General features: G+C 40.9%; 1 protein-coding gene across 23 annotated transcripts in view; it reads left to right on the top strand.

The window, feature by feature from the left end:
• Positions 1–15,817, top strand: part of ESRRG (estrogen related receptor gamma) — a 404,916-nt gene that overhangs the window by 100,782 nt on the left and 288,317 nt on the right. For 3 of the 23 annotated variants that reach the window (XM_084512439.1, XM_084512432.1, XM_084512451.1), the window contains exon 1: positions 13,666–13,878. The exons of 19 other annotated variants lie outside the window; for them this stretch is intronic. The gene's annotated coding sequence lies outside the window, so the exon portion shown is untranslated. Of the gene's footprint in view, positions 1–13,665; positions 13,879–14,791; positions 14,914–15,817 lie in introns of those variants that run through there. One more of the 23 variants, XM_084512454.1, reaches the window with a different exon arrangement.

Raw genomic sequence — 15,817 nt, 5'->3', positions numbered from 1 at the left:
TGTCCCTTCCCAGCATGGTAGGAACTTCAGCAGCTGGTTGCCCACCAAGGGAGAGGCTTTATACTGGTTTTGGCCCTGCTAGTTTGACTGGAGCAGTGACTGAAGTAGCAGAAAACCCCCGTTACCAAATCTCATTTGCCTGGATTGAAATGTAGCAGCCACAGCAGATCATCCTGTCTTGCTGTTTTTATGTGTCCCTGAGTCTAAAGTCATTTTTAAAATGTGAGTGATGCAATTTCTTGCATCTTTCATTTAATATGCTGCTTGGTAAACAGTGTTTTAGATTAGTATATTTGTAATTTAAATGAAGACAATACATCAAGTCAAGTCAGAAAAGAAGGAAGAAGTTTAAGGAATGATTGATGCCTCTTTCAGCATTATGCCCTCTTTCAAAAAAAAAAAAAAGGAAAAACGTAAAGAAAGGGAAGAAGTGGGATTATTGAGGATCTAGTGGGGTAAAGGAGAAAGAGAGAAACTATTGTTCATGGGCAGAAACACACTATTTTTAAAACCACAGTCAGCTCTGATAGCTGAATCTGTTTTCTTCAAGCACACTAATAAATTCTGCCTAATTCATTTTTTATTCTCTCTTGGGGTCTGCTTGCAGATTTGCCTCAACAAAGGAAGCATCATGTTACTTCTTTTAAATAATTGATGGCTCTTGGTCCAAGCCAGCTTGAAGGAAATTCAAAAATAGGTACTGATTGAGTAAATACCCTGCCTCCCCCCTGCCCCCAGCCCCATCCCTTATTTATTTTTGCCGTCTGGGTGACTGGCAGTTGCCGGTGATGTCATTGAGGCTTTGGGTACACCTAGCACTTAGCAGCTCTGATTTCATTTATGTATTTATTTGTATTTAAGAACAGGCAAAGTTGTTAATTGTAAACTGTCTGGTGCAGCTAAGAGCTCTTAATAAATCATTGTCAGTATTATGCTGTAGCGACAGCCAGGGTAGACTTCAGCAGTCTGTGGTGGAAACCGGTACCGAGCAAGGCACTGGGGACACCCATGTACATGCTTTCTCCACTTTCCTAGGGGACGTGGTGTGCTCAGAGTACCTGTGAAACAGTGGTTTCCATCGGGTTGGTTGCTTGCTGCCTTTGCAGTGTCACCTCTTACACCAATATGTTTGCCATGGAAGTCATTTCACTGGAGAGCACAGATTTGCTGAAGCTCTGCCATGGCTCTTTTTCTAAAGACACGCTGTTTATAACTAGCCCCTTAGGTTATTCAAAGCCTCAGTAGTCTACAACGACAACAAAACCCAGCAATAATTTTTGGACCTTTTTCTTCTTTTTTAACTAGCTGTGGAGACACATTTGAGGCAGAGCGATCTTTTTTCTGCTGTCTTTACAGCAAGTATTGCCACAGTGAGAATGTTTTTGGTGTAAAGTACTGCAAAAGGTGAAACAGTGGAGAAGTTTGCATGTAGCAAGGTTTGCTGTATTCTGATTTGTAGTCCACTTGACTTCATGGTTCCACAGTTTTGATAGCAGCAAGGTAAGGGATTAAAGAAATGTTAGTGGAAGGTGGCTTGTGTGTGAAGTTGTTATAGATTTTAGTCATTCTCTGTAAGATATATGGACATTTTGTAATGTTACTTACACAATGTCACACAGGTACATAATGCTCAAATATAAAAGGGGCTGATAGCTGTAGGAAAAAAAAAAAAAAGGGGGATTTTTTTTCCCCAAACAGCCAAACACTACAGTTTGTCTCAATTAAAAAAAATTAAGGCCTGAAACCAGCGCTCACCTATTAAGTAGCATAAGGTCTTCTTGACCTTGCAGCATTACGTGGGCATGAATGCCATTCAGCTGAACTACTCTAGTGTCCAGTACATTGGAGAAATTGTCAAGTATTTCCTCTAATGCCATGCTTGTGTTACCCACGCTCTCGCGGCGCTCCTCTGCCCGCTAAGGGCTCTCAGGCCGCGGAGCAGTTTGAGCGCCTACAGCCATAGCGGGATCAGGCCGGGACTTTCCAGCTGGGAGAGCAAAGCACCATCAGGGGCATGTCCACATGAGTAAGTGCAGATGGACCGGAGCCGGCTGAACGTGGTTTGGCTCTGGTCTGGAAGCCATGTAGCTAGTGAGTGCGATGCCGTCATTGAGCTAATACTCACTCCTTTGTGTGGTAGGAGGAGCTGGAGATCTAGAAGGACAGGCTGCAGAGTGAGGATGGATCTGTCAGGAGTGTGCCTTGCATTTTGCGTATTTGTTTTCCTGTTTAACCTCCTATAAAGTGAATATTGTCTTCAGTAGAGTAAGCATTGTAATGGCAGATAATCTGATTTTCAGAGAAAGCTTGCTTTGAGAAATGGAGGGATGGAGCCAGGTCTGTGCATTTCTTCTCCTCCCATCCAGAAACCAACCTATGGGGTCTATACTAGGAAAACCATGGCATTTAGGAAGGCAGGAAGGAGAAATGAGTTCCCTGTTTTGAGGCCTTATAATCTAGAGAGCAAGAGGGCAATGCAGGAATGAAACTTGAAGCAATACTATCAAAAATGCCAGCCAGAGTAAGGTGTGTAAATGCATATTTAGGTGTTTAGAAAGTGCCCTGAACACTGAATAGTTAATCTGGCCAGTGTCTCACATGTGTAAGAGGTCTTTCAAGTGATTGTGAATGCAAGACAAGCAGGCAGCTGCATGCTGTGTGTAGGGGACTGTGCACACACAAGGATAACCACATCCGCATTTTTGTGCACGTGACTGTGTTTTTTGGAAGCTTCCCTGTGTGTGTTGCCAAGTTTGCAAGTGGAATTTAGAGGTTGTTCAAACTGTCTGTAAAAAGATCAGGTAAAAAATTAATTTGATGACGGGAGAAGCTTAAAAGCAGGACACTGGTTCACTTTGTGTGTTAATGCAGTCTTTCTCCGTAGAGGGAAACCAAAGACTTGCTGAAGGCATGGCACACTAAGGTGTATCTATTAGTGTGTGCTTAACTCTGTTGCCTGGGAGCTTTTATTAAATGCAATGGCCAGGAAAATTGACCTCACTTTTTTTTCTTTGGGGGTTGGATCCTGACTCACATCACATACACGTGTAAAGCTGGCAACTTACTTATTTATCAGTGAAAAAGCACTTTGTTATAAAAAAGGGGGAAAAGCTTACAGTGACATCATTGGGATTTGAAATATAAGCAGCATCGCAGGATATGGGTATGTTATTGGATATAACAGGACCCCTTTTTCCATGAATATAATGCCATATAACAAATTCCACGCCACAAAATACACTCAGTTCCTCTGATGGCTGGACTCTCTGGTTATAAAGTGCTGCTGCAAGCATTCTATTTAGGAAAGGAAGTTAAAAGCCTCTCCAGGGTACACAGAAAATGCTGATCCTGAAAGTATAAATGGACACATTTTAATCCTTAAGTTATTAATTATTACTCATGATTAATTGTAATTATTTTATTACTACTCCAAACCCTTGGGTCAAATTGCATGCTGAAGTCGGTAGGAAATTTACTGAAGAATCTCTTGATTTGGTATGTTATCATCATTGTATTGAATATTGGACATTATCAGTTGCACTAAAGAGACCAACTGCTCTCATGCCATCAAATTACAGGATATATTTGGGTTGCAGGCGTAACTCCATTTCTTTCACTGTCATCAGATATAACTGTAAATTTAAAGCACAAAGGGAAGGGGAAATAATCTCTTCACCCACGAAGACGTAAATTAAAAGTTACCCAACGCTAAAAAACGTAACCCTAAATGAACCTTTTGTTCACAAAAGCTCAGCATATACGTTCAGCACACGCACATGTTAAAGGGGACAGCATGTACTTTGGGATCAGACCATCTTATCAAGGGTTTTTGAGTGGGAAAACTTGGACCCCCCCTCTTGCTAGCCCTACCTTCTGCCTCTCTCTCCTCGAGTAACCAGAAGAATCTTTTTCTTCTGAACATATAGCTTGTAATATACATAAAAGCGGAGTTTGCTTTGATCCTGACAGTGAAATGTTTATTTTTAAACCTGGCCTGGGCTGCTGTCCAGCAAGGCTCTTTCCTTTGCATCACGCCCTGGGTCCGCACTCTGCAGTCGGCCTCACGGCAGCAAGACGTGGGGAAAGAGGGAAGGGGCTGGATGGGTCCTGGTGAGCTCCCTCCCTCCTCCTGCTCCCCCCATTCCCCCTTCTCCGGTTTTGAAATTCAAATTGAATGCAATTTTCAGCTCATTTGAGCCAGAATATACTCTTGCTGAGCTTCAGTGGCTCTTAAATTCAAACTCGCAGGAGAAAACAGATATCATCTGTCACTGAGGGTGGGAAAGAGTGTCCTCCCCACATTTTATTCATGGGAGGCAGGGCTGGACTGACTAATTCATGTCTTTCTGACTAATCGCTCACTGGCAAACCAATCAGCTAATCGATGCGACTGGTTTTTGTAGTTTGGTCTCTTTTGACATTTTTTAAAAATTTATTTATTTCTTCAGCCTATTTAGTATTTATATTTAATGTCCTAGAAGTGCCCTAGAGTATCTGAATGCCTGCATTCAGATTCTTATTGTACCTGCTTGTTTCTGGTTTTATTGTCTCCATCAAAGACAATAAGAGGTCCTTTTAAATACCTACAGATAGAAATGCCAAAAATTTGATGGTTGGCTGAGGGAGAGGTGAGGGGATGGAGATTTTCAAAGGAAGCTTAAAAATGGAGGAGTCAAAGGGAGAAAATTGTGTTAAATGCATCAGTTGTTGTTATGTCAGCTGTTTTAGGCCTGTGTACATCTGTGGGCTACATACTGGAGCTACCTACTATATAAAACCTGTTTCATATTAAAACATGCACCAATATCTCGTGAGTCACCCCAAGGGAGGGGGGAGTTCTGCTTAAAAGTAAAAAAGAAATTCAATTTCCTATTTTGCCATGCTGTTGTTCTGTTTTGTTTTCTTATTTTTGAAACAAGCAAAAATCTCGCAAAGAGAACTAGATCCCATTTTCACTGAACTCATTTACAAACTCCTCTTTCATTTGGTGAAAATAGCATTGGCATAGAGACTGGCAAGCTGCCTTCAAAGGGAGATCTTGCAAGAAACAGTAATTTGGTAGGTGCAAGGGCAAAACTAAAGTACAACCTGTACAACAGAGAAAATAGGTTACTTAATCTAACAGCATGATAGCATTTTAATGCTGCTCTGAGCAACATCAGCTTGTTACTGGTAAAAATCCACAACCTGATTTTTTGTTGTAGCGAAATCTGCATGCTATAGAGGATGTCAAAAGTATACGAGACATCTGCAAATGATGAGAACATGATGAGAACAGACTGGAAATACTATCAAACACCATGCTGGTCCATCAAATGTTTTATGTGCTCTAAAGCTTTGATATATTGCTCAGCCTGGGTTATAGTTGGAAACCTGGTATTCTGCAGCTTTGTTGGTGACTGTTCTTTGTTTCTCCTACTGGACAAGGATTTGTGTACAATTAGGGCCCAGTCCTGTGAACGGTTTTGCATTTTGAATGCTAGCGTCAGCCAGGGAAATCATGCTGTAATTCCATCATAACTTTATCAGATGACTGAAGATTTTTTTTGCTAGTATTCTCCCTTATCCCCTCACCCATGCATTTAGGTAGCGTAGCCTAATGGCATGACAAATTACTCGGCAAAATAAAGGTGCTTAATAACCTTCAGTGTTGTACCAATAAACTGATACTGTATTTTGTGACAATATTCAGCTGTGACTTTGTGCAGCTTATGTATTTCCAGTTTAGAGTGTTATAATCCCTAAAAAAAAATAGGGATTTTTTTACATACTTTTTCAATGTGGGTTGATTCAAAGAAATAACATTGGCCTATGCAGTCAGCTGGCCATTTGCAATAGCTAGGGACAGGTGCCTTACACAGAAGCCAGCATGCTGTTATCGCAGAAGTTGCGTATTTTATATTAGAGAGTCACAGGCAAAAAGCAGGGATGAAAGACAAGGGCACCACTCTTGTGTGTTAGGAGCAGTCCAAGCTCACCTGTGGGACTAGGCCCCTCCACGACACAGGTGGCATTTAGGGACCTGTGTCAGGATCACAGCGCAGGTTAGAGCACTGGCGTGCACGCGGCTGCCTGGGCAGAAGGAATTTATTCCGGTGGTCTTCACAGTGTTAAATGTTAGCTCTGATGCATTTACAGTTTCTGAAGCAGGAGATTTGGGAATCTCTTTTTTTTAATTAGGCAATTAAATTCAGGTTAAGCCCTGTTTTAGGCACCTCAGTGCCTCTCTGAATCTTCCCCTTTGTCTCTAGCGGCTCAGTTAGACATTGACACTGACCTGCAAAGCTGGTACTACAAGTCCTTATAAAGAAATCTGATATTCCTATGGAAGTTATGATGATGTATGTAAATCAGCTGCCATATCCACACTGTCACCTCTTCGGCTGAAAAAGAAGGGCAAATCATTTTGTTGGTAGCTGCTGAAACCGTCAGCTGCACTGTCATTAATACTCTACCCTCTTTCCTGGAAACTCAATATGTCAGCTACCTGATGTACCCTTCCTCTTCCAAGAATACATCTCGCCATTCCTTCAAATTCTTCTTGAGCTGGGACCTCCCATCTGTCAGTTTATTGTTCTTCTTCTGTCCCATTAGTTTTTCCTGCCATTCTTTTTCATTGTCTCATGGTTTTTTTTTAGAGTTTTATCATGTGCTAATGACCAGAGTATCCAAGCTCCTTCCAGGAGTATATTAAGCAGCATGTCCAACTGCTGTTATACTCTTTTTTTTTCTTTCCCTCTTCTTTCTTATGGGGAGAACAGTGTGAAGTAAAGCATTAGATTTCCTTCTTTCTTTCTTTCTTTCTTTCTTTCTTTCTTTCTTTCTTTCTTTCTTTCTTTCTTTCTTTCCTTCTTTCCTTCTTTCCTTCTTTCCTTCTTTCCTTCTTTCCTTCTTTCCTTCTTTCCTTCTTTCCTTCTTTCCTTCTTTCCTTCTTTCCTTCTTTCTTTCTCTTTCCTTTCTTCCCTCCTTCCCTCCTTTCCTTTCCTTTCCTTTCCTTTCCTTTCCTTTCCTTTCCTTTCCTTTCCTTTCCTTTCCTTTCCTTTCCTTTCCTTTCCTTTCCTTTCCTTTCCTTTCCTTTCCTTTCCTTTCCTTTCCTTTCCTTTCCTTTCCTTTCCTTTCCTTTCCTTTCCTTTCCTTTCCTTTCCTTTCCTTTCCTTTCCTTTCCTTTCCTTTCCTTTCCTTTCCTTTCCTTTCCTTTCCTTTCCTTTCCTTTCCTTTCCTTTCCTTTCCTTTCCTTTCCTTTCCTTTCCTTTCCTTTCTTTTCCTTCTATTGCTGTGATATATATACCTACACTGTCATGACCATGGGCACTCTCTGCTTATGAGGTTTCTCCTGGACTGTCCTGTTGGGATTTTGGTGTTGGATCTGTTCCCCAGGGAACTGCACAGATTTCTTTTGGAGATCTCTGAGCAAAGACTCTTTTTGTGGTATTTCTCCAAAACAGATCTTCCTGGTCCCTCTCCCTAGATACCATTGATGAACTTTCTTGTCCCTCACCCCCTACTCTGTCTACTGGCTTGACCCTGATGCTCCCAGAGTTCTTTTGTCACTGGTCCTGGGGTCTATAATTTATCCTTCAGGGGCCACGTGGCAGCTGGAGGACTTGAACACAAACTTCATGCTGGGATTTTTATAATAAAATGTATTCTGCTTCACAGCAGCACTGCAGCTGTGCAAATCCAGGTGAAATAAGAAGTGCTTGCCGGTTTTGAGCATTCTTTGAAGCTGTTGGTCAAAATGTTTTTCACAGCTTTAGTCCTCTCCTGGATCTCACCCCTCCCTGCTATGTGCCCTCCTTTAAGTCCACAGCTGTCTTTTTTGGTTTGGCCCGTATGCAAAGCGTTCCTTCACAGAAGATGTGGTTCTTTGTGTTCCTCCACTCAAATTTTTGTCATCAACCATGTTCTTAAGGGCTGCAGTGTCATCTCTCTTTCTCTTCCCTTATGCATGGGTTTATACTGTTCTCACACTGAGGTGAAGAGAAGGATTTTGCTTAGCTTAGAAACAGTTGTGGTAAGGAAATTGTATTTATTTCCTGATTGTCCTTAACAATTCTCCCAAGTAGAGGAGAAAAATAGGCTGGCAGAGCTTCTCTTCCCAAAATAAGTCTGATATGGAAATATAAAAGATAGACTTTTGCTATGAGCCTACTAAACATGATGTAATATTTATTACAAACACAGTAATATTTATTTTCTGTCTTTCATCTCATAGTATCACATGCTATTAGGGAGGGTGGGCTGAAAAGAACTTTACTTTACACTTATACCCATGTTCATGTGGATCATGATGAACCTTTTGGTTCTGTCTCGCTTTCCTGTTACTATTGCAAAGTCCACTGGCAGGCTGGTGAAGCTATTCACGTTTTCCATCCACATGTATTGAGTTCCCCATGTAGCAAGGTACAAAGCTAAAGGGGTGGCATTGTGTCATGTATGACACAGTGACCATTTTCCAGTCATAGTAACCATCAAATTCTTTATACTATAGCATCTTCGGCCCTTTTTCTGTACCTGGCTTTAGATGTTGTGACCGCATTCTGAATTCTGTTTCCTATTCACCCTTGTGAGAGCACCTCAGGCAATAAAGTCCTCTCTGCCTTCCTTGACATCTACCTTTCTGTTTTGAAGGGCATCCCACGAGAAACATTATGCTGAGCCTCTACATCTTTCATAGTGCCCCTGGCTTTAAATGTAGTATGTGTTTTCCATGTTTTTACCTCTTCCTGATTGTGTGTTTTTTTCAGGCTCTTTTTAAACTGATATTTCAACCACTTGCTAAAACCAAAAATAACTGTTTACTTTCAGGGCAGAAATAAAAAACTAAGTGTATACAATGTTCAAAAGATTTTTGAAGATATTAAATTAATGAAGATTTTTTTTTTATTAAATGGTCCCTACCAAACGATGTTTCCTAGTTTGCAGTGCAGATCCCGGTAGGCAGCATTGCTGCTCTGAATAATCTGTTGCTGAAGTGGTTAGTGACTGTGTGTCATCTGCTTTTTGCCTTGGTCGTCCACTTCATTGTGTCCATTGACTTTATTCTAGGCTTCTGTTTCTGATGCTGAGATTTTCAGTCAAGCAAAACTCTGGCTGATGTCAATGAACATTGGCATAAATGGGATTTTTACTTAAACTGAGTCTGTGCAACTCACCTTTTTGTTGCTGCATATATTCACGTGAGACTATCCATGTTATGAAAAAATTAGCAGTTGCACCTCTAAGTGTTGTATGTGGGTAGACTCTTTTCCTCTTGAGTGAGAAAGAAAAGACTCGATTACAAGTCATGAAACTCCTAAAATCATTGTCCTAGCCTTTGAAAAATACATGTTGGCATGTCTGTCTATATGTGTTTTCCATATGTAGGTGTGTATTCATAGAGAAAGACATACACTTTATGATATCTCCTAAATAGCAGATTACTTGTTGCTATTCAGAGGTCACTGGGTGACCTGGAATTCCTGTTTGATTATAACATGCTCAGTAGAGATCACAGTTTCAAATGAATAAATAACCGCCAACCAGACTGCGAGTGTTCATGTGTTCGTGGTATTGAATGTATAATCATTTTTTTTGCATTTTAATTTCATATCTACTTTTCCTTTTACATATGTTAATCCTTCTGATTGGTTATTATTCTTTATCGTTCTCTCTATATTCTTTCTTTCTTTCTTTCTTTCTTTCTTTCTTTCTTTCTTTCTTTCTTTCTTTCTTCCTTCCTTCCTTCCTTCCTTCCTTCCTTCCTTCCTTCCTTTCTTTCTTTCTTTCTTTCTTTCTTTCTTTCTTTCTTTCTTTCTTTCTTTCTTTCTTTCTTTCTTTCTTTCTTTCTTTCTTTCTTTCTTTCTTTCTTTCTTTCTTTCTTTCTTTCTTTCTTTCTTTCTTTCTTTCCGGTGCTTTAATAAATTTAGCAGTGCAGGATCTGAACTATTCTCTTTGAAATTATCTTTAAAACTGCTATTGACTGTAAGAGGGTTAGTGGTCATGTTAGAGAGCCTGAGAAAATGGTCTTGCAGCACAGCACATGTGGCATCTGACTCCTAAATACCAAACTTCATAAAGTCAACTATTTGCTCGAGTCACATTTTGTTCCATCCTGGCACAAACCAGACTGGGACGACAAATTGTATCAACAAAGAAGCATGACATTAGTCTTGCGTATATTTTCAACAGCCTTTGTATCGCCATGGCAACAATAGTTTTAATTATGGAGAGCCAAAATGATAACTTGTATATCAGATGGGGCTCAGTTTTCCCCGTGGACAAAACTCTGATTAGACATTGGAGAAAAGCTTTGTATCCTGGTTTTCCTCCCAGGCTGGATTTTATTATCTGCTTTAACAGACAGCTGTTTTGCTCACGGTGTGAACTTGGAGGGGCTGAACCAGGCTGGAGGGCTGCTGGACTACAGCCCTGCAGTAGATGAACTGACCCTGTCTCAGGGGCTGCCTGGTGGGGTGCTGGTCGGCGAGTTTAAGACCCGTCGTCTCACTGAAGGACTGCTTTTGGCTTCCCTTTAAACTGCTGGAGCAATGTGTATTTGGAAAAGCCTTGTGTGAAGTGATGTCTAATAATCAGCCTTGACAATGTTCAAGATTGTGCTTGGGGGACAAACAAGAGGTTCCACTTCAGCGGTAGACATGAAAATTTGCAAAGCAGATCCACATCCAAATCCAGCTGTAAGATGGATGGGAAATAAATATTTCTGCATGTATGCATGGTTGGATGCAAGTCAGGAGTGTCTCTCTTCACAGCCACAACAGTATTGTTTAAGTCATGGGCGTGAGAGGGCAGTGAGCAAAAATGTGTTTGTTACTTAGGCAACTCGTTGAGAGATAAAAAGGTTGGTTGATATAAATCAGTGTTTTTCTTTCTTTCTTCCTTCCTCCCTTCCTTCTTTGCTTTTTTTTTTTTTTTTTCTTTTTTTTTTCTTTTTTTTTTAACACTTTCCTGGACTTCTAATGCACTCATTCCATATGAATGGTGGCTCTTGGTGGCTATGGGAAGGTTGATTCTGGGTTGTGAACTTCCCCGCAGTATTTGAAGAGCAGAGGGGTCAGTGACGAGATGGGACATCTCATAACTTCATCTGGATCTTCTCTGACACACTGACATTTTTAGCATGCGTTTTCCTGATGGCAGGTCTGAGGCAGTGTCGTCAGGAGATTATGGCTAGAGATCATGAAATCACTGGGAATAAGACTTGCAAGATCACACCGTTAACTAGAAATTCAATTATTCAAATGTGGCTCCAGAATGCAGGGGGCTCAGCAAGCATGTAGGCTAATATTTAGACTTGCTGAATCTCTAATCTCACTCCTTAAAGTGTTACAACAGCTTTTTTTTTTTTTTTTGCTCTTTTTAAAAAAAAAAAAAAAAAAAAAAAAAACACAAAACCCTGTGCAAGTATTTCACTGCTAATTGTGTTGTCAATTCACTTATACTTTTCTAAATTTAAAAAGTCCTGCCTCTAAGATTGTGATTTTGGAATTTGGGATCATAAATTAAGCCATCTTATGAAAGAAAATAAGAAGTTTGCTGTTGTTTTTAATAAGATTTTATGGTAAGTATGGCAACGGTAAGTCTGTCAGTCTGGGCTTTGCTGCACATGTGTAGCTCTGTGCTTTGAGACCCTCAAAATGTCTGTTTTTAGGACATCAGCAGGGGGCTAATGAAAAGGCTTTGTTGATTTTAACGAATTGCAAGCCACTGTAGCCAAAATAAATATAATCTGCTTTTTGGATTAGTTGTCACACATGATTTTACCTACTAACAGTGATTAAAGAACCCTGGTGGACCAGAAGCATAGCTACTCTCTGGTGACTCTTGCTAAAATAGCAATAAACAGAAGTAAATAAAGACTTAGGGTATTAGTTATCTTTAATAAACAGTGACACTGCATATAATGTTTGAGGGAGACTTCAAAAACCTGTGTCGTGCACAGCAGTGTCACTTCTTCCAGCGCAGAGAGCATAGGTCATGCAAGAGGACCGATCACAGTACCTGGTGTCAGCAAGGCAGTGGCACGGAGCTGCTCATCTCATCTTGCTGACCTGTGGCCCCACATCCAGGGCTGCCAATGCCACCAAGCACCTCGCTGAGATCCTCAGTGTTCAGCCATTTTCACTCAGTGGTGGACCACAGGAACAAAGTTTAAAATGTTTGAAACTAGAGGGATTGCAACAGGAAAATGAAGGGTGTGTTAATTGCTTGTGTAATTATGCAACCTCCTAACCACTGTAATTCCATCCAGTTAATGAATGGAGGACCAGTGCTGGTCTCTCCTACCTTAGCGTTTGTAAGCTGGTACAAAGAATGACTTGCCCCTGCTGACATCTTTTATCCCTGGTATTTTCCCTGTAATAAAGGGTGGGTGTGTTTCCTCATCCCATTCACGTCTGTTGTGAGAGGCAACAATTACTGCTGATGGCATTGTACTACTCCTTTGTACTAACTGTTGCTTTTAATCAGTGGATAGAAGAAACAAAACAAATGAAAGCGTGTTTTCTCTTCATAGAGGGGATTATTTCTGTGGTACTGAATGTTGGCAACAATTTTAGGCTGTACTGTATGGGGGAAAAACACCTTTCTGAGAGGGGCAAGGAACGAAGAAGTTTCCCATCAGGAACATGGGAAGTCAGATTTTTTGAAAAATAAAAAAACTGAGGGAGTGCAAAACACAAGAATGATTACTTTAGGGAAAAATCCTAGCAAAACAGGGAGGGGGGCTGAGCTTTCTAATGAGCCTTCAACTTTTATTCATCTGTCCCTAATTGTACACCCCTGGAAGGCACATGGCACTGCTCTGCAAAGAGTTTCTCTCTTCTATGACAGCTAAAACCCTTCAAATTAATCAAGTAAACATCCTCAGGCGATTTAGAATTTTATAACTCTTTTCTGATGCATGGAGTTAAATTCTTGTTCAGTGTTTTGGGTGAAGTTGTGCGGTGGTTACAATACACTCCTGACTTTACAATCTATGAAAAAAAGCTGTGATACCCTGCTCAGGAAGGGAGCAAGACCTACCAAGGCCCCATCACTCTGTTGGCTGGAAGTCATTAGGAGTTTGGAGAATTGCCCAATGGTGTAATTCAAGTCTTGACTGCATATCTTATTGGTTAAAAATAGGAGCCAACTCCAGCTCATCAGTTTTGCTAAGAAACTATTGATTGTGATTAGCAAGCTTAAAAATAATTACCTGGTGTGTTCATTGCTATCTTTGGACATACTCTCATATTCCTACTCTTATAGAAAGTATTGAGCAGCACAATAGGGCTATTTGATGACTAAGGTGTTGCACTGTGTGGAGGGGAAGGAGGGTACTGAGCACTAATTGTTCCATTTCCTGGTGATTGACACCTGCACTGGGGAAAACCCCGGCCTCACTGCAAATTAGCAGAGGAGCTGTGTACATGTAGATCCCCCCCTTGTTCCCATAGGTGCACATCCATATTTCCAGTTCTTCCCAGGTATGGTCATCACTGTTACCAGTCAGCTTTTCTTTGGCAGCCCCAAATCCACCTAGCACCATGGCTGCTACATCCTACAGAGGAATAAATTACTGATTTGCTTAGCACCAGGGGAAAGGGGTTGAGTTTCACCTGGGTTTTAACACGTACTTTAAAAGCCTGGAGGTGTTGATTCATGTGTTTTGAGTTGATCCCAAGCAGCTGAAGCAATTAAAGTACCTGGAAGGCTATCTTTCTGTCTTTGGAAGTTGTTGTCTGTGCAACAGAGACAGTTGTAGTAAGTGGCTGGATTACTGCTACCTACAGAACTGTGCGTTCATGTGAACCTGCATCTGTTTCAGGCTGTTCAAGCCTGGGTTGCCACCTGAACATATGAGAAGAGTGATTTATACCTGTCAAGTGCCTGATACAGGTCAGTAGCTACTTCAAGGTGCTACCTTAGCTAGGCTTTGACTCTTGAGCGCTGTTGGAAAAGCGGCTTTGTTGCCATGGGCTGTTGAGAGAGCCTAGGAAGAGTAACGTTTCTATTTAAATGCATTGTCAGAAGTTAGATGATGATATGGCTGTCTGATACTATGTTTTCAGGATCTCCTCACCTTGTTCTTCTGGCTTCAAATTCCATGTGAACATATGCACCTTCAGATCACAATAATCCTTACTGCTTGGTTTGGTTTTGCATTTTTGATTTATGTTTTTTCTTGAGTTTTGTTCTTGTATTTGGGGTGTACCAGGATTATCCTCAGAGGGCACCTGACACGATGGCAGGGGGTGCAACACAAATTATATGTGTAGTTTGTGAGATTTCTGTGGAAGCTTGTTGTGGGGCTGTGCATATCAAACTGAAAACTCATCACCCAGCCTATGGGCAAGGTGCAGGAAAGCTCTTCAGGCTCTCGCAACTCATGTGAAATTATAAGCATGTGTTTGTTCATCCAGCAAAGGGATTTGTCCTAGTGTTTTACCTGTTGATGTCTGCTTTTGATATTCTGACTTGGAATTTAATGAGTGGAATCACTTCTTAATGCGTTCACTGGTGCAGTGGTCTTCATATTAGCATAGATGTGAGAAGCAAGTGCTGGTTCACACCAGTGTTAGAGTGCCTTGTGCCAGTTTGGGGTTTTATGGCACTCAACAGCAGAAAAGGTAAAACAAGGGGGTTCAGTAAGTTCACAGAAAAACTCTGGGTACGCTTGTTCCCCTTTGCACTACGGTTTGCCTTGGAGGAAGAGATGCAGATGATTGCAGCTGCAGTGATTGGGGCAGCTAAGGAGCTGGTGAACCTAATGAGAAGGGGCACCTTTATTCCTATTTGCTGCTCAACTGTTCTTGTCAGCAAGGGGAATTGTAGAAGGAACGAAGGCCTGGGCTTCATGGTCAAAGAGTATGTGATGATACAGACAGTAACTTCATTCGTAGGAGCTCCTGACAGCAGCTTTATGCACTGAAGGTATTGTCATATACTTTTTAAGACTTTCTAAGTGACTCTAAACCTGTATACTGCTGCAGTTTATAAATACTTCTGCAAACTCTCAATAGAGTCATACACATAAAACATGTATTTCCAAACAATTTACTTCAAAAACACTTGGTTTGACTCAAAAAAATACTATTGGAAGAGATACTTTTTTCCACTGTATTGAAGGGGGCTTACAGTCTTACGCTCTTAAATTCAGCACTCTTTATTAGCATTATTCCAGGGTTCACAAAAATTTTATATAAGAGTTTGAAGGATTTATAATATGTATATAGTTTTTCATGTTTAAAAACAACTTATATAACTGTAAGATCTGATCCATTGGGATCTACCAGGGCTAGAAATGAGTGTTATATTGCCTTTCTCTGGTTTGAGTACCTTCTTCACCTAGGAGACTTCAATATGCTTTTTTTTTTTTTTTCCATGTATGTCTGACTTTGTGTCAGAGACTTGTATGGCTACAGCTACTGCAGGTTCTCAGTGTTCCACAGTGCTTCTGGGAGAGTATTGTTACTTTAAACATATCACTGGCTCATGAATACTGAGTGCCCTTCCTTAGCGCTTTGGCAGTGGCTCTGGTACTTTTTTGAAAGAACGGCGTGTTTTGGAGTAAGTCTACTAACAAATACAATGAGTGGATGTGGATTTTGGACACCAGCAGGGAATTCTGGTATGAAACTGGTCAGGTCTTGGCCATGGAGAATCTGAGCTAGTCAGAAGTCCCCCCCCCTTTATTTACCACATGAATATGATTGTTGTACAGCCCATTGGCTAAGTAAACAGCGTGTGATCTTACACAGTCACTTTCTGTATTATATTTAATACTTCTTGATGGAAGCAGTGAGAAATGGGGAGAAATACTTGTGCTTGTCTGTAG

The sequence above is a fragment of the Aythya ferina genome (assembly GCF_964211825.1).
Source record: "Aythya ferina genome assembly, chromosome: 3".
NCBI lineage: Eukaryota > Metazoa > Chordata > Aves > Anseriformes > Anatidae > Aythya > Aythya ferina.
This window is presented reverse-complemented; position numbering and strand designations above follow the sequence as displayed.